Genomic DNA, 24520 nt, shown 5'->3' on the forward strand with positions numbered 1-24520 from the left:
TTTAATGTGTTAGGAGTAGGGAACAATCAACGCAACCGAGTTGAGCAAACGAGCTACCAGTAAGCCAGTCAGTCGATAATTAAGTGAATAAATTATCAAATAAGCCTGCATATGTTATTAATTCATACGATGGAATATTCCTAAACAATCAATCTGTCAGTGTTTACGCATTTTCGGTTGTGATTGTTTTAAATTTATCAGATTCTTGTTCAGTAATATTAATATGTATAATAATATAAATACAAATATAAAATTTTAAATTGTTATGTTGGAATTACAGAACATGATGGACAAGTTAGTGGAGACAGGTAGAGAGTATGGAATGGAAATCAACATTGAAAAATCAAAGGTAATGAGGATAGCACCGAGAGCAGAACCATTGAACGTTGTAATTGGAAACCAACAGATGGAGAATGTGGAGCATTTCAAGTACTTGGGAAGCATAATCATGACGGATGCTCTATGCACCAAGGAGGTAAAAGCAAGGATAGCCATGGCCAAGGCAGCTTTCGTCAAGAAGAGGATACTTCTCACTAGCAAGTTGGGCTTGGAGATGAAGAAGAAACTAGTGAAGTGTTAACGTATGGAGTGTCGCGCTGTATGGAGCAGAGACTTGGACACTCAGGAAGAAGGAACAGAAATACCTGGAGAGTTTTGAAATGTGGTGTTGGAGAAGAATAGAGAAGATCAGGTGGACGGATCGAGTGACCAACGAAGAAGTATTGAGGAGAGTCAACGAGCAAAGAAGCATTCTGCAGGCGATTACACGAAGGAAAGCTAACTGGCTGGAACATATTATGAGAAGGAATGGATTACTGAGTGATATCACCGAAGGCCAGGTTGAAGGAAAGCGAGGACTAGGAAGAAGATTGATACAGCTAACCGACGACCTTAAACAAGGAAAGAAGATGACGTTCCAGGAATTAAAGCGAGAAGCCGAGAATAGGGACAACTGGAGAGCTCTTTTTGGGAAGAGCAATGGACCTGTCGTAAGACAGAACACTTAATAATATAATAATGTTACGTGAATTTTTTTTCTTTATATTTGTACTTTTTAAATAAATTATCAGGGCGACCTTAATATTTTCACAAGTACAGGATGCGGATTTGGAATAACCTATTGAGTTAGAAGAGAATGCTTGATGCGTCGCTAACTTTAGTTTGCTGCTTTTACTCACATCACCAGCAATTATTTAATTTCTTGTTAATAACTAAAATAACGCTTCGACAGCTCTGAATTTTTTTCACAAGTTGACAAAGCAACTGGACTCAAAACAAATCTAGATAAAACAAAGCATAATAAGTAATTTCACTAAATAAAACTCAACTACAATTTTATAATTAAGCTATACTTTTAAGATATATTAAAATGCTCATGTGGCATACTTGTTGGAAAACATTTCAAATAAAATTTCAATTAAGGCAATGGAATTAAATATAAACTCAGGAATTGTTTGATAAACATTTTTCTGTCCAGAATTTGATGTCGCCTGCTCTGCGTTTTAAAACCACACATACACACACGCATGCATGCATGCACGCATGCACGCATACACGCACACACAAATATAAATCTATATAAACAATTAATTTATTTGTATAAATTTCAGACGTTTTATATGTTAATTTATACAGCTGACCTAATGCTCGTAGGATAGTCAGGTCGTGTATGTTATGGTATACTGAACATGTATAAATAAAACAAACAAGAAATGCATGCAGAATAGTGTCCACAAACATGAAATTTCATCTGTGAAGCTTTTCCTGACTCTGTTTGATGAACAGGTTGTGAATATGTGAACCGGACTGAACTGGTTCACTGTACTATTTAATAATGGGTATTAGTTTTTGTGATGTGGTTCTGTAATTGTCGACGTCGCTGTAACTGGCTTCCGCACTGTATAGTGACTTTAGATGGGGCCGTAATGTATGCAATGGGATGGCAATGCAGGCATCCACCAATCAAAAAATTTTCTGAGCTGCGGGCTACTGCTGTACTGTTTGTGTGCATACTGCTTGTACAGTGTGTACAATGGTAGCTGCAGTATTGAGCAGAGCATGCGCAGAGCGTGTCACACTAAGCTTTCTCCCCACTCCCTTCTTTCCAGAGCCAAGTTAAATGACGCGTACAGTACCGTATTTAATAAGTAACGTATGACAAGTGGCTCTTCCAATAAGAAATCTGGAATATTTCTGACAGTTATTCAGTCGTTGGTTTTCATGTAATTGTTTCGACATTCACTCAGTTCACTACTTCACTAGTATGAGGAGGGTTTGAGATTAAATTTACGATGTCAGTAATGCAGTTAATAAAAATTGTAATATAGTGAAGATTGATCTAAGATTTGTATTGTTTCGGAAAACTATTGACACACTACTCATATACATTAAATAAGTCTGTGTACCCTTAACCCTTAGTTTTGTCTTTTGGGTATAACCGGTTTTACTATCAGCTGAATTACTAGTTATCCTGAGGGCTTGCCTCCGTCACTCTAGGTGGCCTCATGTGATAAAAATGTAAAATAGGCCATGGCAACTTCCTTCCAAATTCTACTCACTGTTTGTGGTCATGTTACTATGTGTTTCTTTGCAATTTATTTTTTTCTCCAGATTATTTGATTGATACATAGGCCTAACTTTGATATACCGATATTTCAGCATTCATTTTCATTTAAATTAATTTATTTCTCAAGAAGAAACATTGCTGGTTCATGCATATCTTTTGGCTCGTTGTGTAAGGTACACATCCCATAAATTTTGGCGATTGAAAATTCTTATAATGGGGTAGGAGTAAATTCCCTTTAATCCCGATGCTATGCAGGTGACTTTAGCATGCTGACTTCTTTGCTGAAGATATATTCTAACGTTGTTGAATCTTCAGGTTCTAATACCAGAGAATTGGTTACTCTAATATTTCTAATAGACATACGTCCAAGGCCCTGATTTGTGTTCCAGGATAAAAACATTAGTGCAGTTGATGTGAGAATGGACAGATCAACTGTGAAAATATTCTCTTAATTTCGATCATATGCTTTTTCAGAATAATGAATAAGATCGAACTTCGACGTATATTAATGGACTGTAAATATGAAGGTTGTAAGCAGTCTGAAGGACGATGATAATTACAAGAAAGTATTCAGTAATAGATATTAAAGTTAACACAATTTCGGTTTCTAATTTGTGAGCATGGGCAGTGGATTAAACTGGCTTGAGACAGTATCCAGTGACGGACTTGATATTAATGTTGTGAACTTGTAGTTTCTGCTACGAGAGTGTTAGACAAAGGTGAAGACTTTGTTAATTTTACGTCAGTAATGAATACGGCAATACTTTGTTAAGTATTTATGGCTTTGACCAAGCAGGGCTCTGCCTACGGGCTTAAGGTGAAGTAGGAATTCGTAAACAAATGCACACCCTAGGATAGTTTTCTAGGCAATGTAACCGTTGGAGCTAAAGTCAAACATTAATGAACTAAAAATATCGATTCCAAAACTTATATTTCAAAACAAAAATTTATCTCCTTTAAACACCCTTTTGCTCTCTGAGCTTTTCCGACCCAAATCGCCTTTTAAAAATTCCCTCACTTGGAGATCTACAATAAGACTCGAATAATTCATGACTAGAATAATTCTATACGTTAATAGTTGAAACAGCGTAGTTGAATAACTCAAGAACTAATCATCCATATAATAGTCTGTAAAGTTTTGAGATAATGGCCATCAAATGCTAACACAGACTTCGTAAAAAGCGCGAAACGAACCACTCAAAAGTCGATCAACTTGACATTCTTCCAGCCTCAGATGACACTAAATTTTGCACTAAACTTTGATATAAGAAAGACATTCCTTGGAATAACTTTCTGCACTGGAATTTAATAACCAAATTTTAATGCAGGGGATAACGAAACTGAGTGACAAGCTGAGATGTCGATTTTAAGGAGACGGAACCACCCCTTTCCTCTCCCGATCCCACAAGAACCTCATCCATATGCAGCAAGTGGGTTATATTTCAGAATATTCTTTAGCCTCAAATCATTTTTATGCCTTTTATTTCTCTTCCGGATCGACTTTTGTAAAATCGTTTTCTTCAATTATCCGCGCTGTTCAGTTTTGGAACACTGTCTCTCACTGGCGACGTGACGGGAGGCCACATTATCAAAGCTTAACTCACTTTGGAGCAGACCCTTTCATCTGTGGGACTAAAATGAAAACGTGATTTAAAAATCGCGTACGTTTAGACACGATGTGCTGTGAAATATTTTAAATATACGCACTCAGTTTCTTCGGCCATTGACGGGCTGCAGATTAGATGCCCGAGGTCTCATTTCCAGTAGGTTTTTTGGTCATCATGTCAAGAACAGCTGTAACTCCCATCCACTTTTAACCCGCAAAATCCTGTGCATGTTTCGTAACATATAAAGGTGTTAAAAACCATTTAAACACAAGTGGTAACTATATGCACCACTTACTCTATATTTAATTTTTTTAAAAAAAATTGCTCACATACATAGAATGCACGAATGGAATTTGTACCATTCTCAAATAAACAGAGACTGTGTCCCTAAACAGGGTTAAACAAAATTATCTTTGTAACAGGGAAGCGTTTTTCTGTCTTTGTTTAGGAAGAGAATGAATAATAAGATATAATTTTATATTTTTTCTTAAATTCGTATTGAGCCTTCTACAAACCTCAATATAATTAAAATAGTCTGCAATTGATTTTAAAGCCTTAATAAAGACAGTACCTTTCTTGACGCAAAGATCAAGTATTTTGTGTAAATAAATGCAGTGTGTGGTTTTGTCCAGGATTCGAGATGAGAGAGGGATAGGAAGATAGTTTTTATTTAAGTAGTCTCTTATTACAAGTGGACGTCATAAGTGCGCTTCAGTAAGAAACTGGAAGGATGGTTTGGATAATGGAGTGTTACTACAAACGACGTGCAGTATTTGTAATCAGCAGAAGTTTCTTACGGACTCACATGCTCTCTTACAAAGTCAGACTGTTAGTAAGGAACGCGGACCTCCACTACTGAAGTCCGACATTTTGTTATAATCATCATACCAACACATTTTAATGTAAGTAACACATCACGTGTCTCCTTCCATGACGAATTTTAGATTATGCCCCTGCTTTTATTTCTAAATTTTTCAAGATTACATTCGTTTTTCCTTACTCTTCGAAGAAAATCAAGTCTCAGTAAATAAGTAAATAAATAAATGAATAAAAGTATTTCCATGATTCTCATTCGTTCAATTATGTTAGATATTGTGTATTATCTGAAGTGTATTTTAAAAAGTTGAAACTGTTCAAAATAGCTCCGATGGGGGGCTGTACTGACTTCTTTAGACGTTCGGTTGTTATTAAGATATTTTTGTAACAGATCGATAATGAACCAGAAATCCATTAAACACTAAACTGGATTTAGTATTTAGCAAATAGGGTTAACTTGTAAATGATTCTGGTTTGATACAGATTCTAAAAACGGAAATAAATCCTATTCCATGGATGTTGCATTTTCTAAATGTATTTTAGCCAGTGACAAATATTTTAAGTAGTTGTAGAAGAAAAAACAAATTTGCTGGTTTGCGGGCCACATATTGGGAACCATGCTGTAGTGGTAGCATGTAGTTCCTCGCCTTCTGTATACGATGTTATGGTTTATTTGTGCTGCTGCTGTTGTTATGCAAGCTTGGGGATGGGATAATAATGGCGCAGAAAAAGACAAAGCGAATATAAACAAGAACAGCTTTATATATTTTTTTTTTGTATTTTGGTTGTGTTTTCCAAGTCCTCTGTTTTGCTTTCACATGTAACTTGATTTCATATCACAGGCGTTTGCCATTGTTTCTATTGAAAATAACAATGGATATAAGAGCAAATAATGCTGGAGTCTGGAAATTATTGTTATTTATGAGCAGTCGTAACAAAATATATTTATGCGACTCATGAAATAGCAGGATGAAGAGAAACTGTAGAAATAATGCCTTCTGCACTCACCCGTAACTTTGTTCTGTTGTCTACTGCCTTATGAACATTTCCTTTATATTTACAACCTATGTAGGAACATTATTTCGACTTATACTCTTACATTTCGGATGATCAAGTATTACAAGTCTGTATACGAAATACTTTAAATGAAAATTCTCGGAACTAGACAATAGTAAGGTCGAAAGTTAGAATGCTTATTGTATAACTAGTTTACTGACTGACGAACTAAATAACTAAGTGAACAACGGCTTTCGTAACTCAGAGAAAATTCTTAACGTATTTCCGCCAAAGTGAACATCATCAGTTGATTCTGTTTGATTCGTCGGAATTCATAATGTTGACTACATTTGTGTGTATTCAAAATACGTTATAGAATCATCAAAGTTGCTTGAAAATGAGCTGAATTTTAATGCCCTCTATTGGCGACTGCGTGAAGTGTATAAGTTAAGTTATTTAAAGACAACCGATCACGAATCAACCTCGATATTAATACGAAATTTGTTATTAAAGTTCCAAATAAAGGCGACAACACCATTAATATAAACTCATTCACTCTATGGTGCAGAAAATTCTTTTAAAAACAGATTTTATACTCGGCCTGTCAAAGAATAACCCACTTTATTTATGGAACCCGAAAGTTTATCGCATTGTTCACAAACGCCTGCCACATGACTCTATCCCCATTTCGCTCCATCTATTCCTGTCTCCTTAAGGACCATCTTATTGTTATCCTCCCAACAGCACCCAGGTCTTCCCAGCGGTTTCCTTCCTTCAGGCCTCCAACCAGTACCTTGTAAGCACCCCTCCCCTCCCACATGCCCGCCGCATGTCCCACCCAACTCATCTCCCTCGATTTAATCGCCTTGACAATATCAGGTGAGGAGTACGGGCCGTGAATCTCATCTTTATGCAATTTTCTCCATGATCCGTCTTCTTCTCTGTTAGGTACAAATTTCTTCCTCGACACTCTTTTCTCAATCTGTTTATCCCTCAAAAGTGAAAGATCAGTTTTCACACTCATACAGAACAATTGACAAAATTACACTTTTGTATATTTTGACTTTAGTCATTTTTATATGAGACGGAAGGATAAAAGAGTTTGGACTGAATTATAGAAAACATTCCCTGAATTTAATCTGCTATTGATTTCGTCATGACTGTCATTCTGACTTGTTAGTATTGTCCCCAAGTACTTGAATTTTGTCAGATCTGAGGTTTTCACAGCGGTGAGTATCAAGATACCTTGTCTTCTGGGTTGTTGCGCTGTGTAGTCTGGCGATGAATCGCCCTGATGACGGAGGCAGTATCACCTCTGAAACGTTGGCTAACATCAACCAGACTACACAGCGCAACAACCCAGAAGACATAAATCTTCATACTCATCGCCCTGATGACGGAGGCAGTATGACCTCTGAAACGTTGGTTAACATCGACCAGACTACACAGTGCAACAACCCAGAAGACATAAATCTTCATACTCATCGCCCTGATGTCGGAGGCAGTGTGACCTCTGAAGCGTTGGTTGACATCGACTAGACTACACGGCGCAACAACCCAGAAGACAGAAATCTTCATACTCTTCGCCCTGATGATGGAGGCAGTATGATCTTTGAAACGTTGGTAAACATCGACCAGACTACACAGCGCAACAACCCAGAAGACAGAAATCTTCATACTCATCGCCCTGATGACGGAGGCAGTATGACCTCTGAAACGTTGGTAAACATCGACCAGACTACACAGCGCAACAACCAAGAAGACAGAATTCTTCATACTCATCGCCCTGATGACGGAGGCAGTATGACCCCTGAAACGTTGGTAAACATCGACCAGACTACACAGCGCAACAACTCAGAAGACAGGAATCTTTATACTCATCGCCCTGATGACGGAGGCAGTATGACCTATGAAACGTTGGTGAACGTCTACCAGACTACACAGCGCAACAACCCAGAAGACAGAAATCTTCATACTCATCGCCCTGATGACGGAGGCAGTATGACCTCTGAAACGTTGGTTAACATCAACCAGACTACACAGCGCAACAACCCAGAAGACAGGAATCTTTATACTCATCGCCCTGATGACGGAGGCAGTATGACCTATGAAACGTTGGTGAACGTCTACCAGACTACACAGCACAACAACCCAGAAGACAGAAATCTTCATACTCACCGCTGTGAGAACCTCAAGTCTTACAGGAATCTTCATACTTGAATTTTATCACATTTTCGAACGATTCATTAGCTATTCTTGTATTCTCGTTCTATCCTGAATTCTGATGCCGAGACATGATCATATACTTTGTACTTTCTGCTTTTACGTCTAGACCAGCATCCCTACTAGCCCTTAAGAGTGTTTCTGTGTTCACTTTTATAGCATTTGTATCATCGCCCAACAGATTGATATTATAAGCTTAGACCAAAAGCTGATGTGTCCCATTCAATTACAAAGCGTCATGATTTTCTTGGACTTACCTGATGGCATATTCTAAGGCAAAATTGAAGAGCAGCCCGTGTAGGACATTCTGAATAGGAAATGTATGGAACAAATGTTTCCTACACGAATTTTGTTAGAGGTTTCACTGAAACACGTTTTAATTAGCTTGACTAGCTTCTTAGGTACGCAAAATCAAGCAAAATAATTTAAAGGACTTTTCTTTTAACTGAGTCATAAGCTTTTTTTGAAGTCTGTAAGTAGTTGATGGACTGTCCCATTTTTCTCTAGTATCTAAGGCATGCAGAAAATTTGTACTATTTACCGATTGTTACTAGAATGACCAAATCAAGAAAGATTAGATCAACGGGGCACATAGGGATATGAAAAAATGCGTTAAGAATTTCAGTCTGAAAATCTGAAGATAAAAAATCACTTTGAAGATTTTATCGTTTATGGAGGCTAATATTAAAATCGTTCTGGAAATGGTGTATGACGGTGTGAATTGGATTCATCTGGCTTAGGATGGGTTGCAGCGGTCTTATAAACACGGTAATGGACCTTCGAGTTCAAGTAAACGCGGGAAATTTGTTTACTAACCGAGCGAACATTCAATTCTCAAGTAAATTTTGTAATTCTGTGCACTTAGACAAACCTAAATCTGTGCCCGAATTTATAAATTGTGTTGGGCAAGGCCGTGGTCTAGGCAAAACGGAGTTTTCCTCGGGGGCTTCCCCGGTTTCTCCGTGGCATCCCAACAATTACACACAGAAGAAGGCAATGGCAAACCACTTCTGGATCATCTGCCAAGAACGTATATGAACAGGTCCCAGTCCGAGAAAAGGATGGAAGGATCCTGTTCATATGGACCTGTCGTCAGACAGAACACTAAAAAAAAAAAGATGAGTGGTCGCTTCACGCTTCGGCCACTTTACCCATGCAGAGCGAGCCTTCGGTACTGGGAAGAATAAACGCCCATACCGGAGTGAACACGGCGAAAAGAAAAAATGTGTCAGTATCTGCGTTACACAGAAACAGAGGATTTGGTTATGAGCAGGTTTTTACTGTACCTGCAAACATCAAATTATTCTTATCTGCACCGTATCTTATAGGACAATGAAACTTTTAGGTTTCAGTATTTGCTGTGCCAAGCGGTGACCAAAGGGAACTAGTTAATGAGCAGAGGATCAGATTCCAAATTAAGTACAAAGGAAAAAATAATTAGGACGTTTGAATTTTTGTTATCATAGAGGAAGTCTCTGAGGGGAGGGCTTAGTTGCTCCAACCCTCCGCGGCATCAAAGCTTACATGCCAGGTCACAATACTGGTGAGTTTCAAAATGCAGGGAAGTTAAAATTAACTGGATAATGGGGTGTATTTTCTGTTCTCATTGTGTATGTCTATGCAGCAGAAAACCGACTGTGTTCAGTTTAACTACGCAACTGTTCACTGTAGCGTACCCATTATTTTCATATTAGCATGCCCCATATATACATTTAATCCTCTCTCAGCATGTCTATTTTAAAGCTTTTGAAAGAAGTTATGATGCGATATCTGATTCATGGTATTGGCCTTCTTGTCTTGTTGAGGGAGAATGTACTGAGTGCGTTCATGTATTTAAGTATGATAGTGCCAAATTCGATTAGATACACGGTAAAATGTGCCTGAAGCTCCATCTTCGATAGATCGATCCTCCGTTTAAGAAATATGTTTACCATCGTAAAGCTTATTACTAAACGCTTATGAGCTTTCGTGGTAGAGGCAAAACCTATTCTAAGAAATGCAATTCAAATCGAAATTAAACAACTGAACCAATATAAAGCTGAGACCTCTTTTAATTGTTGTCTACTGTTGATAGCGCTAAAAGGTATTATTTTAATAACAATATATATATTTTTTTTAGTGTTCTGTCTGACGACAGGTCCATATGAACAGGATCCTTCCATCCTTTTCTCGGACTGGGACCTGTTCATATACGTTCTTGGCAGATGATCCAGAAGTGGTTTGCCATTGCCTTCTTCTGTGTGTGAATGGAGCAATTGTTTGGATGCCACGGAGAAACCGGGGAAGCCCCCGGAGGAAAACTCCGTGTTGCCTAGAACACGGCCTTGCCCAACACAAGTTATAAATTCGGGCACCGCCGGGAATAGAACCCGAGACCCCCAGGATTACAAGGCCAGCGTTCTAACCGCTAGACCACCGTGGCGGTTTTAATAATAACAATATAACTCTTATTAATTAATAAAGAGACAACAGCATAAAGAAACAACAGAACAGAAAAAGGTGATAAAATACAAATTCCTAATTGAAGCTGCAAATAATACAATAACAATTCAGAATAGTGTGGGATCATAAGTTACAACGTAAAGTTTCCAACAGCCAAGATACTGGACTGCGTTGCATATTAATAATTAGTTAATTAGGAATAACATATTTCTGGAAGAGAAATACAGTTTTTGTTAAAAGTATTTACAAGCCTGAAGTAACAGCAGGAACACGTCTAGCTGAGGGACTGGCCATGTACGTATTAATGCTGCAGACTACGCTGAATAAAAATAGAGTAATTTCTGATTAATCCAATAAAAATCCGTGTATGAAATGTATTAAGAATGGAATGACACATAACTTTGTTTGTAGAAGGTTGATAAGGAATTGGACGTTAAAATTCCATTGCCTGGGATGAAATGACGAAGGGTCGGATGCGACTTCTATACTCTGATATTTATTGTCGCATAGTCCTTTGTTAAAACCTGCTACAGCATAGACCCTAAATGTTCTTTGAATTCTTTCACGTTTAAGCGAATACACCACTTTAACGGAGTTTTAGGTGACATGAATACTCCGGTTTGGACCGCATCAGGGTCTCTAGCGAAGAATATCGAACTAATCCAAAACTTCTACCAGTTAGTTGGTCGTCGGTAAGACCTCACCACACGATCATTCAAATACTCTTAAAAGGACTTCGGAGGACAGAAGTGAAAGAGGATAATGGGAACGGATTTATCACATAATTAAATATGGCTGAAATTTCGACCCGTTCTGACACCAATTTTGTTGCTCAGAATAAGCCCTTTTAACGTTAGAGTGGTGTTCTCTGGGACTGTATGTGTAGCTTGAACTCCTGACTGCGTCGTTAATAAATAGATAACAAATAAATACTGGAGCTAATTTTTCCATTTTAATTTTGATTATTGGGGCTACTGACATTAACATCATTCAGAATGATGAACATTCTCCCCCGGGAAGAATGTTACAAACGGGCAAAACAATACCAAATCTTAGTCCCTTGTAAGGCAGCTCGTTATAATGTCTTAAAGATTTGCTCTTTATACCCGTGAAGCTCTCAGCTACCGTGATCGCTTTAACCGTGAAATGTTGCTCATAAAATACATTATTTGCAACAATCTATTCTCTGTTTGCTCGCAATAGCCGAGATTTCGTTATAACCATGCTCGTTATAAACGAGTTCGACTGTATGTTCATCTAGCTAATTCCACGCAATACTCTATAGTCTGTTCAGCTTAAAAAAAAGTCGTTTAGTAACAAAGTCGATTAATCATGACACATAAAATATTACAATTATAAGTTATGGATCTGAATAATCCTTTTGTTTCACGTCGTACAAAATTCCGTTCATTCGATTGACGCGTACAGTTTGAGATTCATGCCAAGTAAAAGTTTAAGTCGGCTGTTATGGACTGAAATGAAATCTGCGGACAACTGCTGGAGGAGACCTTTTATACCAAATTTGATTAAAATCTGTTAATTTATTTCGGAGATGAAGCACGTGGGCAAGCTGAAATAGAGACATACTTTCCCCGTTTTGTTTCTACTTTATTTACTTACCGGAACGAACGTAATGCAATCAAGAAAGTTGTCCGTTTGACAGTAAATTGTTTTATGTACGCATTTACTGTTGCAAGAGGTTAGAGCGGCTGTTTCCCTCTCTAAAGAGTCAGCTTTATTTATATCTACAACAAAAACAAAATAAACCGAAGCTATTTTTCATCCTTTCTCATTTAAAACGCAGCAATTATATATACCACACGGGATGGACGCGATTGGCTCCATCCCTAATTTGTTTTCCCCTTGCGGCCAGCAGACAAATTGTCGGTGCGCGCGGGTTTTGTTTGTCTTTTGTCTAGCATCGTAACGTGACATAGACGTGACGTTTTCATTACATGCCATGCAAACGAGACTGCAGCTTTTTTCGGAACATGCATATATAACAAGCCGGGCGAATGTTTTTTAAAGTATTGACAGCCAGAGGACAGGGGCACGCAGTGGGACCTCGGATTGAGTTACGCTCACTCCAAGTAAACATACAGGGAACAAACTATCAAGCCGACTAAGGACGTAAGTAACCATCAAACTAACGTAATGACAGGGTGACTAACTAACTATCAGTTAACCACCCAAGAAACTAATTACGTATTAGTCTATTTCACTAATTGACAGGAAAAGTTACCAATTTATCCACCAGGAACCCTAATAATTGACAAAGTAATGCAATGTCGGTGTTGATTTCATCGCAATCTTAACAGCGCCATGAGAACCTTAGATCTCATTAAAGGCCATGTCATAGCTTCAACGTAGCAGAGTCATGCCCTGATCCAGCGTCTAGGAAAAGATTCTTTTGCACTCTCCTGTTGTACAAGCCTGACCCACTAGTAAAATGTTCGAATTCGATTCTGTCGGTCTCTCTAACAACATTAGGCTACAGAGAATGATGAACATATCCTGGAAATAAACCAAATTTTGAAAACACCGGTCCCGTTTTGGAAACATATCACGAATTCAAACACATTTGCTCTTCGTGTCGCAGACGGACTGTTTATAAGGGAAATTTCGTGTCTTCATGCTTCTGAATAAATATGTTGTCACTGTCACAAGTTAAAACCACTGTAATCTTATGCATAAGATGTGCAAGAATAAACATTCTAGATCTTCTTGTCCTTAGGTATTAGCGGGTGTTGTTCAGTTTGCAACTTCGGCTTTTGGAAAATATGGCGTCAAATGTTGAGGTTAAACTGTTTCGGCAAGCATTGCAATTGCCATCTTCAGGGAGACTTTGTAATTGCTGGGATATTTTGAAGCATTGTATAGAGCAAGTAGTTGCCGAGTTGGATTTGTTGATGATGATTGGTAGATCAGAAGATCATTGGTACAAAGAAATCCAACTTGACACCTACTTCAACAATTTGGTGGTGTGTAAAGATAAGATGGAGGGGAATTATTGCAATGATTTTATTCTACCTCCTGCTTCCTTTCTGTCAGTGTCTCTGCTTTGTTCAAAATCATAATTAATTATGAAACAAAGGTCGTAGGGCAGGATACCGTGATGAATGGCTTATTATATCCAGAAGCCAATACTATCAGAAGATAATGTCGGGCAAAAAGGTAAATTTGGATAAGAAACGGTTTCCTGACTGTGTTTCAAACGCATCACCGTAGTATATATGCGGTGAAAAACTGAAAAAATATTCACAGATGACAAATTCTAACACAAAGTGTGTCACATTCAAATATAGAAAAACCTATGATTGTGGTGGAACGATTATCACTTTTACATTGAAGTCATTAGTTCCCAGCTTCAGTTTCGGAGTTGTTTTGTGATTTCCTTAGTCCATATAGGCAAATGGCATAATTTAGCTTGAAAGCACTTATCTTAAAGTAGCGACAGCCGTTTCCTTCCTTATGCCTTTCCATTTATCATTCACAAATCATTCTTCCATTCTCATCGCGAAACTCAGGCATTTGGAAGTAAATTGTTAAATACTCGAAACCTACTGGATGAATCAGTTACACGCAGTTTTAGGATATGCACAGACCACATGTGAGAATGTTAAAACAAAATTGCATTTTTAAAGGCAAAGAATACAAACAGTTGAGTGAGTATGTCTGTCATGTAAGTGAAAAATTCCCTTTTGTAACAACAGAGGTGTGTTGTTGCAATTTGCAAGAGCCGTGCATCACTGTTTACTGCTGTTGCCAGTGGATGTACGCTAGAGAGACGCTGCGCAAAAACGTGGTAACAATACGCGGTTATTACGTATAGACATTTGATTACCCGCTCCAGGGCGCATTATTGCTCGTTCGGAAATGTACTGCCAACTGCCAAACTGAAAGGTAAATAGCTACATAATGTCAGTGTAGAACACTCGAAACAAAGGCCCGGTAATGTCTACAAGGCTCTTGTCCTCACACCTTTCATTGAATTTCATGATTGTGTTAACACTGAGCTGTGGAGTGTGTTAGTAAATTAACCGACATGTTTGTCTTGTCCTGTGTATACAATTACAGTTACTTCTACTATTACGTATTTGCTCGCATAGAATGGACTCCCTTCCTTGCTATTGGTTACGGTTACAAATAATTTTATAACACGACTAGCAGATTTTTCGCACTGTTACCGTGACAATGATTGGCCAATTTGTCTTCCTCGAAGAATAGATATTTACTTTATTATTTATGTTTCGTAATGATATGTACAATAACTTTAAAATGAAATATAATATTTACACCTGCTCATTTGTGTATGTGGTTATGTGGTACGGTATTTATTATCGTAAGGAAAATTCCGATTATGATTAATAAAAACATAATGAAAACTGCTATCATGGGCCACATTGATTCGCTGATATTTCAGCTTCAATAGAATGTTGGAGTCTCCTCTTGACACGCTCTCTTAATTATTACAAATAATGCAGGTGTATTTTATCCAGTATTAATGTTTATAAAGAATATATTCTTAGAATTTAAAACTATACGATCTAGATCATGTATAAAATTGGTATAACATGTCCAACAAATCCATTTTAATATTTCTCTCATTCAAAGTAACGTTTCTTTACAATTTAAAATAAAATGACGTAGGCAATTTTGCAAATTGACTGTGTCGCAGTGTATGAGCACTGTCTGTTTTACGGTATCGTAACGACCGCTGAGTTCTGTGGGGCAAGCCATATCTCAACAGCGGGAGTCCAACACGTAGGCTGCTCGCTCTAATGTGGCGCAGAAGATGTCACACTCATGGGGAACATCTTTCAGCTTCTCCCCGCCAAACCTTTTTCTGGCTATATTGTCATACAACCCCGAAAAAAAAAGGATTCTGAAAATCTGCATCACCTCTCGCGCTTGTTACACATTTATATTTCAGTTTGGACATATTACGCAAGTGTGCCCCACAGATGGTATTTATCTCCGGTCTGAAATCATTCTACTTTGAGATCTGCTACACCCAGATTTCCAACAGGGGTTTCTCGCGTCGTCTTGATGTATTTGGACAACTTTTCAGTATGAATTCAAACTTGTAAATATGTTACCGGCAAACTACGAAATCTGGCAACGTATAGAATGCCTAAAGTCAGTAGGCAATGTATGATATCCAGGCATTCTATGGAATGCCCAGGCATTTTATAAAATGCCTAGAACTTTTAGGCCATATATGAAACTAACAGTTTATTTTATATTTTGCCTAGGTATTCTATAGAATATCTAGGAAAGTTATCAAATGTCTCAGATTCGTTATGAAAAGTATATAACAAAGAAGTTTCTATGATAATTTATACACTTTTATTTTATCTTTTATATTTGCAAAATCTTAATACAAAACATTTTTTTTAATTCTCAAAACGTTTGTTATGTTCAGATCCAGTAGCTTGGTGTTTTCGTGACTATCTTGCACAACTTCCATCTTGACAGTTTACTCAATTTAATTTGGTTGATTTTAATTTACACAACCAAACAATATTAACATATACACGATATCATGTGGTTTTTGTTGATGATGTCAAGAGGTGATTTTCGAGTTTTCGGGACCTGAGCAAAATTACTAGTCAGTTTTCAGGTTTGAAGAAGACAAATTACTTGATATCTTTATCTTCAGCTGTGATTAGTAACTGAAAAGGAAATTCTTTACAATTCTTACTAAATATCTCTATAGATTTGCAGCATCTGTAAGCGAAACACGTTACAATTAATGCAGCGACATTTTATACACGTAAATACAGCTAACGAAACTGAAACGACCGGCCTTCCAGCAATTTTAGAGCTATTAAGCCCTCGACAAAACGTGCCTACACCCTACCAGGATATAAGGACCGAAATTAAATATTTCCGTTGATAGCCATTATAATTTCCGTTTTTTAAACATTGTAAATTATATTAATGAACGAACTGCAAATTTTATTCCGTGTGTGTCAATTAATGGCATTGTCTCATTATTTGAAGCTTCGTAAAATGAAGAATCTTTATTACGGCTTATTGCTTCCGTTTATTACAATCCTGGGTGTTTCGATCGTTATAAGGGGAATCCGCTGTACAGTTAGTTCTACATACAGCGCAGATGTAAAGTGAACTTTGTGTTGTGTGTTGGCGTGATTTGATGGGATGTTATCAAAACATGGCGCTTTAATTTTTGTTACGGAAAATGAAAAATTGGTACGGTAATGCGAAATCTTTTAAACGTGCTGTAGGTGCGTTACTGTAGCTTAATTTACGTAATGCAAGGAGATTCAAAGCTCTGATACAACATTTAAAAAATGTTGCATGGTTTCCAGACTCGTCACCGTTTCACAGTGACCACGTTTTTACGCTAATGTCGTTTTGCATTTTTGTGATCGTTCGACGGGGGTTCCGCGCTGAGAGCTCCTGGAAGTACAGACAGTTGGACGCAGGTATCAGACACGGGTAGTAGAACTGATAACAGGTCTGACAGGTACCCACCACACGAACAGAAAAGTACATCCTTCAAAAGAAGTAGACTGGCGACTGAAAATACTACCAAGGGCAGAATTTGCTTTCTATCTGCCTTTCATTGCAGACAAACAAATCAATTCAAATGTTCTAAAATCGAAATGTTAACATTTTGTAAATATCGAAAGTCACAACAAGAAAAGTTACATCAACGTAAGAACGTCGTAACACATTTGCTCGAAATGATCTCCCCTACAACCTCCTCAAGGATTGTACATTATAAATTTTTATACACTCCTTAAAACAATTAAGGGGTCAGGTTTTCAAATGGTCGTAAATTTTCTTGGGTTTTATTAAATTTATTAAAATGTGGGTAGATAGAAAATAGACCTTTATTTCAGCAAAAACAGGCCTCTTTATAACAGCAGACACAACTAAAGTATTATTACACTGACCAGTTTTGAACTAATCACAATAACAGAATGGAAGTTTTATTTGCATCAAGTTTTTGTGACAGAATTTCAAGTTCTTTTTGCGCTTAGTAGGAGGTTGGACCCCCTTCAACTCGAAGGACAGCAGTACAGCTTTGAGGCATTCTCCGGATTTCGATTTGGGGAATTTGCGCCAATTCCCCCAAAAGGGCATCTTCCAGGTCCCGCAGTATGGTAGGTGCGTTCTGACGGTCTCTGACGCTTCTTACCAGGACGTCCCACACATGCCCAATAGCGTTCATGTCTGGGCTGCGAGCTGGCCGTGGTAAAATGGCGATGTTGTGGTCTTGGAAGTACTCCCTGACGATTCCTGCAACGTGAGGGCGGGCATTGTCATGCATTAGAAGAAAATTTTCTCCAAATTCCAATGCACGAGGACGCACGAGGTTCCAGCACCTCGTGAATGTAACGCAGCGCAGTTCTGATGACGACGAGGTTGATTTTGTCGTCAATCGAAATACCGGCCCATACCATTATGGAGCCACCACCAAAACTGACTTTTCCTGAACTGTGACTGGTAGAAAACGCTCTCCTAGCCGTCGCCAAACTCGGACACGTCCATTGTTGCCCTGCAGCATAAACCTACACTCGTCGGCGGAAAGGACATTGCGGCAATGACGCAGTTACCAATGTTGATGTTCTTGGGCGAAATTTTCGCGCTCGTTTATGCTCCCTCGTCAATCGGGGCACTCTAACGGGACGCCTGGACCTCAGATTCACCTCTCGAAGACGGTTTCTCACTGTTTGGTCAGACACTTCTCGACCTGTAGCTCGGGAAAGGTCATTTTGCGAGGCCCGTGCAGTATCTCTGCGGTGCCTCAAGGCTTGTAGACGCAGAAAACGATCATCCCTAGCAGTTGTTGCCCTGTCCTCGACATCGAATGGCCCTTCCAGTGTCTTGGTTTCGGTGGCTTAGTCGCCATATCACGGATTGAACCACACCAGCTGACCGGCAACATACCGTTGTGTCCGGCCCTCTTGCAGAAGCGTGACTGCCTGTGTTGCTTCTATAGCTGTCATTTGCGTCCTTACACCTTGCCTAACTTGCACATTGCGCTGCATAACAAAAGCATTCCTGTATCGTCGTCTCCTTCATTTATGTTTTCACTATCTTTGCTCTCGTAGGCTTCTCTCCCTGAAATAACCAACTCTAACTGATCCCACCTTTCACAATTGCACTTGTATCAGCATTGTTTACAACCCTGCAGAGTGCGCTGATTTCAGATTTAGTCCAATAAACTTTATAACCCTTTGAAAACTTGACCCCTTAATTATTTTGAGGAGTGTATTACAGAATCTTGCTTGCCGAATATCTTACATAATGAAAGATTTTACAAAATACAGGCAGAGCAAACACTTTGTAAAACAAGACCCTGCCCTATAATATTCTAAGCAGAACTTAGAGATTCACGTGTTTTTACTGACTTTTTGTCTTCAGAAATGTATATCCACTAGTTAGTACCACGTCAAAGGAAAAATGCTCTCTGAATGAACTTTGCCAAACTTAATTTAGGTCCTGTTAAACATTAGGAACGGAGTTGATCTAGAGATAAACGCATTAAAGACTAAGTAGGCCTGAATGTTCGTGTCTCGTCACCATAATTCGGTATAAATAATAATAATCGATTTATTGATAATACATAATTTGAAAGTGTGATCATGTTGAAGTACTTGAAGAAGAACAATTTAAATGTGTGGCGAAGCGACAACCCCAGGAGACCTTTTCGAAAAGGCGAGTTTTAGAGAAACGACGTGTGATTGTTTTGAAGAAGTTAATTTGATTCATGATACTTGCAGTCTGTTGGCGGTCTTTAGTAAAGACGATGAAAAGCCTTTGGTTCAGATCAAAACAGGGAACATTCGGACTCGATTAATAACTGTCAACCGCTCAAGAAACTGTGTGTCACAGAGTTAGTTAAGATTCACGGAAGAAGAGAAATTCCTTTGTCAAAATCTGTGCTATTGCCAAGCCGGCAGCGTTTTTTTAAACAGGTTACTCTACTACCGAATTTGATGACGAGTCCTGTACACCGCATCGTCTGTTAGTGGTCTCAGTACTCAGCATATACACAGGTTTTAATGGCGACCTTCAGTGAAGTTCATCGCGGGGAAAAACACCATTCAGACCCATAAAACTCTGTTACTGGGGAGGGAACTAGTTCTCCCCCCCAGATAACACTGTTTTATTCTGTCTTTATTTACTCTGTAAAACATTACCCCCTTATTGCACAGAGTAGGAAGATCCCTAACAGCACTTTAATTAGTGCTAGTGGTAGAATTCTGAAGCCCTTATTGGTTTTGAAGCGGGCACAGTAGCATTTCACGTTCTAGAATTACATGCATTCGATGAACGGGGGGGAGTCCTGACAGGGAAATAAGTCTATAAACGAGATTTTTTAAGACGAGTACTGCTTTATATTTATACATTACCACTTGTATTACTTGTACAAACACATAACGCCATGTAATATTTAAAATTAAAATTAAATTATTTAAGAATAACATTTCTTGATTAAGTTTGAGTTAGCTGCATCAGAAATATAAACCAATTTTTTTTACTGAAATTGGTTGTCTCCTGAAACGCAGCGTCGTGTAATCTGGTAGAAGTCTACCGACGTTTCAGAGATTATTGCATTAAGCTTATCGCCTTAATGATGGATGCAGTAAGCACCTATGAAACATCAGAGAATGTATACCAGACTACACAGCGCCACAAGCCAGAAAACAGCCATCTTCATACTCACCACCGTGAGAACCAAAAATATAACCAAAACAAATGCTATATGTTTAAAATTATAGATTCAACGAATGTGTGAATATTTGTGGCTATGTAGATCTCTGACACTTTTCAAAAAGAGGAAATCATTCACAGAAACAAATTACTAGCGCCTATCAGTTTATAATTTTGTGCCCATAAATTTTCATTAACATTTCTATACAAACGCACATTTTTTAAGTAAGAATTACGTTGAGTTTTCGTGTAATTTATTGTTTCATGCAGAATTGATTAGTATTCATAATCTGTCAAAATGACGTAAATGCGGATGTCATCTACGAAGGTGGTGAATATTCGCGATAGTAATATCAACAACAATAACCACTTATGATAATTACATGCAGCGGAAATCAGACGTTAGTATGTAGCTAGACCACATTACTTGTCATTACATACGCAGTCTAATAGCATGTTGTAATAAAATGCCATGAAATTAATCTGGGTTGTTAGCGATGGGCTGTTGATTGAAACTCTATACATATGCCACATTCGTTCAACTGACACGATTTTCAACGTGATATGTAAATGAATATGATAAAACGAGTAAATGAATGAACCGATGTAAAGAAATCATAATTTGAGATTGAATTGCTATTGTCAAGAGGTCGGTATAAACGTGTACATCATAAGTCCCGCTTACAAAGGAAGGCGAAAGGAAACTTTTGATAAAATGGTGTTCATCTCTTGGAGTAGCCATTACGTTCCACCAATGCATTTCCATGATATTTAATGTCATTAATGACATTGACGTTTTAAAGTAATTTTGATTGGAGTTACAAGTTCGAATCAATATTCTGTTTCGGGTAGTAATAATGCTGTATACATGCAAATTTGACGTTGGCATAGGTGATCGACAGAAAAGGTAAACATAACCATGATTTGTGTCATTTTCGGTCCGCCACGTCACATTATAGAAAATGACTCTAATTGTCTCTGAGTACGGTAGTTCTGTGTTTTGCTTCAGATGGCATCACGTACATTGCGTTATTTTAGTGAGCCGTTGTAAAACACTTAAAAATGTTTAAATATTGTCTGTGTTGTACAGGCTCCAGGTAAACAAAATATTTTCATATTGTATTGTAGTACTTCATATACTCTAGCTTGCTGTGCTAGCTTATTTAATTTAATTTCATAGCTCACGTTATTGCATAGCTAATGAACGCTGTCTATTAGCTTTGTATTCGTTACAGAAATGGCGTCCGAGCAAGCATTACTCTTGTGTGTTATATAAGATACCTGTGCATTATTTCAAAATAAGTTATTGAAACAAAATAATGTCAAAACACAGTTAAGAACGACAATTACGTTATTCTGAACGTCGCAATTATAATATTTTTGTTGGAAAATGCAGTGTTCCCAACCGATATTAATCTACGCTTTACTAGGAAAAATTAACATTTGACATTTAGGTTTTCGCTCAGTGGTAAGCCGGGATATCTTTTTTTTACTTCCAACAAATTATTTTGTGTAACTTCGTAGGTAATTTACAATGCAATGTAGGATTCCGGGGTGAAGGGGTTGCGTGACTTTCTAAGGTGTTAGCCAAACCGCGACTGCTAACACGCTACTTATTTGCTTGCTAGTTTTCGGTGCAGTGCGCTCCATCACCTTTCTCGCGATTTTAATGGCATAACCTTTGTTGCGACTTGTGATTGTGCGTCATGGAAAATGATATATATTACCGGAGTTACTAAAACGGCCATTTTCTTGTAAGGAATCTGCTTTTAAGTAGAAAGTCATTGAAGTAGGCAAAAAGAACGACGAAACAGTTAAAGAACATGTTACGTCATTTTTCTTGGTATGACACAGAACTTGACTCAGAAAACAGTCCGAACTTCTGTGATTCAGTGGTAGACACTTTCACAAATAGGAAAATCGTTGCATCCAACGTAATAAAAAAGTTGAATTCTGGCCACCACTATTTAAAAAATCTATTCCCCGCCGCTGTAAGAACCTTATGATATTTCAGAAGCGGTTGGAATCACAGAAAAAGGCAACAACTTCAACATTTCCGTCTAATGCTCTAAAATCTGTGAGATTTACATTAAGTCGTAGAAAATCGTCTATGTTCGATCTGAGAAATCTGCGATATTGATTTCCAACAAAAAAGCCACTCGCCCCGTTAAGCTTTTATTTTAATTGTTACATTAATTTGCATAAGATAAAACTAGAGCGTGGTCATTACTTTTCCTCAACTATGACTTAGGATGTTCGCTTTGTTTGGTGTACTTTCCCGTGGAAGGCTGCCAAGATCCACTGTTTCTGCGATACAATTACAAGAATAAATCCTCCCTCAGCGTCTGCTATAATTGAGCCTACAGTGAAGGAAACAGTTGAGGACTTGGGTCATCTCAAACTTCCTGCCTGGACGTCATGTGAACTATGAGTGAAGTTATAAACAATCCTACGTATAGTTCGCGACTGTAATCTTGAGACTCGCTGGGTGAGGAAGTGGGGTGAAGGATGAAGGAGAAAAGATAGCGTTAGCCTTTAACGCTTCGGACTTCCTGCATTCCTTGCAAGTCTCAAGGTTACAGTCGCGTACTGTACTGAAAACATAAAGCAGTTAAGAGTAGTGTGTAGTGAGTGCATCTGTACTGCGTTCTGTGGGTGTTGTGATAATATTATAGATTAAATCACTGTGCCGCTGTGAGGAAATCTTAAAGTTATACCCTTTAGAACACATGAAAGCCTGTTGTCTGTCGTATGGGTAATAGCAACTCGTCACTCACAGCGAAATCTTGCGCATGCGCGTATATCGAATTCCTAGCAGGGATTTTCTCCTGGTCTGTGGACTGTAATTCCTTCATGCTACGCAGTTCTGATATTTTATGGAAACAGTTGAGTTTATTCTGTTGCCGTGAGAACCTCAGATATTATATGTGGAGTCAAACTTTCCTTTTTTGGAGTGTGGTTATTATTAGCGAAAGTAACCACCAGTGCCAACAGATGTGGTTTCCTCAGTTCTTCAACGGAAATTCCAAAATACTATGTAAAATCCTACCACGACCACTTCCATCTATATACTGTCTTTTAATTATTCATTGATCATCCTATAATTCTTAGTGAGATTTTTGGTTTTCACGACGGCGATTATGAAGATGACTGTCTTCTGGGATGTTGCTGCTAGAAGTACACCGACGATTCAGAGGGGCTTGCAGCCTTCAACATCATCGCCCGTACGATGGAGGCAGCAGGCACCTCTTAAACGTCGGCAAACTTCTGCCAGTATTACAATGTGCTACATCGTAAAAGATCGATAATTTGCAGTGTAGAATTCGACGCTGCATAATCTGAGCTGTTGGCAACTTTGTTAAATGATCCATAAATAAAGAAATTAACTGCCCCCGCGCAAGCCAGAGGCCACAACAACGCAAGTCTCACTCTGCTCAATGTTTTTGTCCATGCTTACACACAAATTGTTTAAATACAATATGCTAGTTGGCAGTTTCGAACGAACTAGTGGAAGAAGTATCTGAACATAAAACCAATGGAAATTGACATTAGACGAGACAATTACTTTAAATGTTTGGTCTTAAACCACAAATTGAACATTTAGTTACGACAGGAATGGAGTATTTCCAACAGGAAAGAGCTTTAAAGGAACACATTGCACCCCCAAAGCGTCTATAAAGTAGGGTAATTTTAACTGAACACTCGCACTGAATAAGGAACTATCGAGTAATTATCAAGAACGAAGTGTTTGAGTCTCATGCACCAATCCAAATTAAAGAGCCGGAATCGATCTTCGACTCACAAACCAACTGACGAAACTAACTTCTGTGCCATACCTTCAAAGTGAAAATTGTGAGCAAAAATTGAATTTTAATACAAGGTAGAAATAATTATAACAACAAATGGTTTGTTGTTTCTTCGAAACGATGGTATATATCTGTGAGTTCTCACGGGGTCACAACTCAGAACACTGAAATCTTTACCACTGTGAGAAACTTAAGTCTCATATAATAACGAATATTCTTCCAAATTGGCTTTCTTAATGTAGCTTAATGGAACAAATTAACTTGATATGAGTCGTTTGGAAATGTCAGTATCTTTGGTCTTATATTTCTGAAATATATAAGCAGTTAAGAGGGTGAAATTTATTAGCAATAAGGCGTCTTATGTGACCATA

At 38.1% G+C, this 24520-nt stretch overlaps 1 long non-coding RNA gene across 5 annotated transcripts in view; it reads left to right on the top strand.

Moving 5' to 3' along the window:
* Positions 1-24520, top strand: part of LOC110828484 (uncharacterized) — a 321029-nt gene that overhangs the window by 37348 nt on the left and 259161 nt on the right. The window contains exon 3 of one of the 5 annotated variants that reach the window (XR_015534537.1): positions 281-1321. The exons of the other annotated variants lie outside the window; for them this stretch is intronic. This is a non-coding gene — a long non-coding RNA (uncharacterized LOC110828484). Of the gene's footprint in view, positions 1-280; positions 1322-24520 lie in introns of those variants that run through there. 5 annotated transcript variants of the gene reach the window in all.

The sequence above is a fragment of the Zootermopsis nevadensis genome, unplaced genomic scaffold (assembly GCF_977971745.1).
Source record: "Zootermopsis nevadensis isolate Lab colony 2312 unplaced genomic scaffold, Znev_1.0 Znev_ptg000010l, whole genome shotgun sequence".
NCBI lineage: Eukaryota > Metazoa > Arthropoda > Insecta > Blattodea > Termopsidae > Zootermopsis > Zootermopsis nevadensis.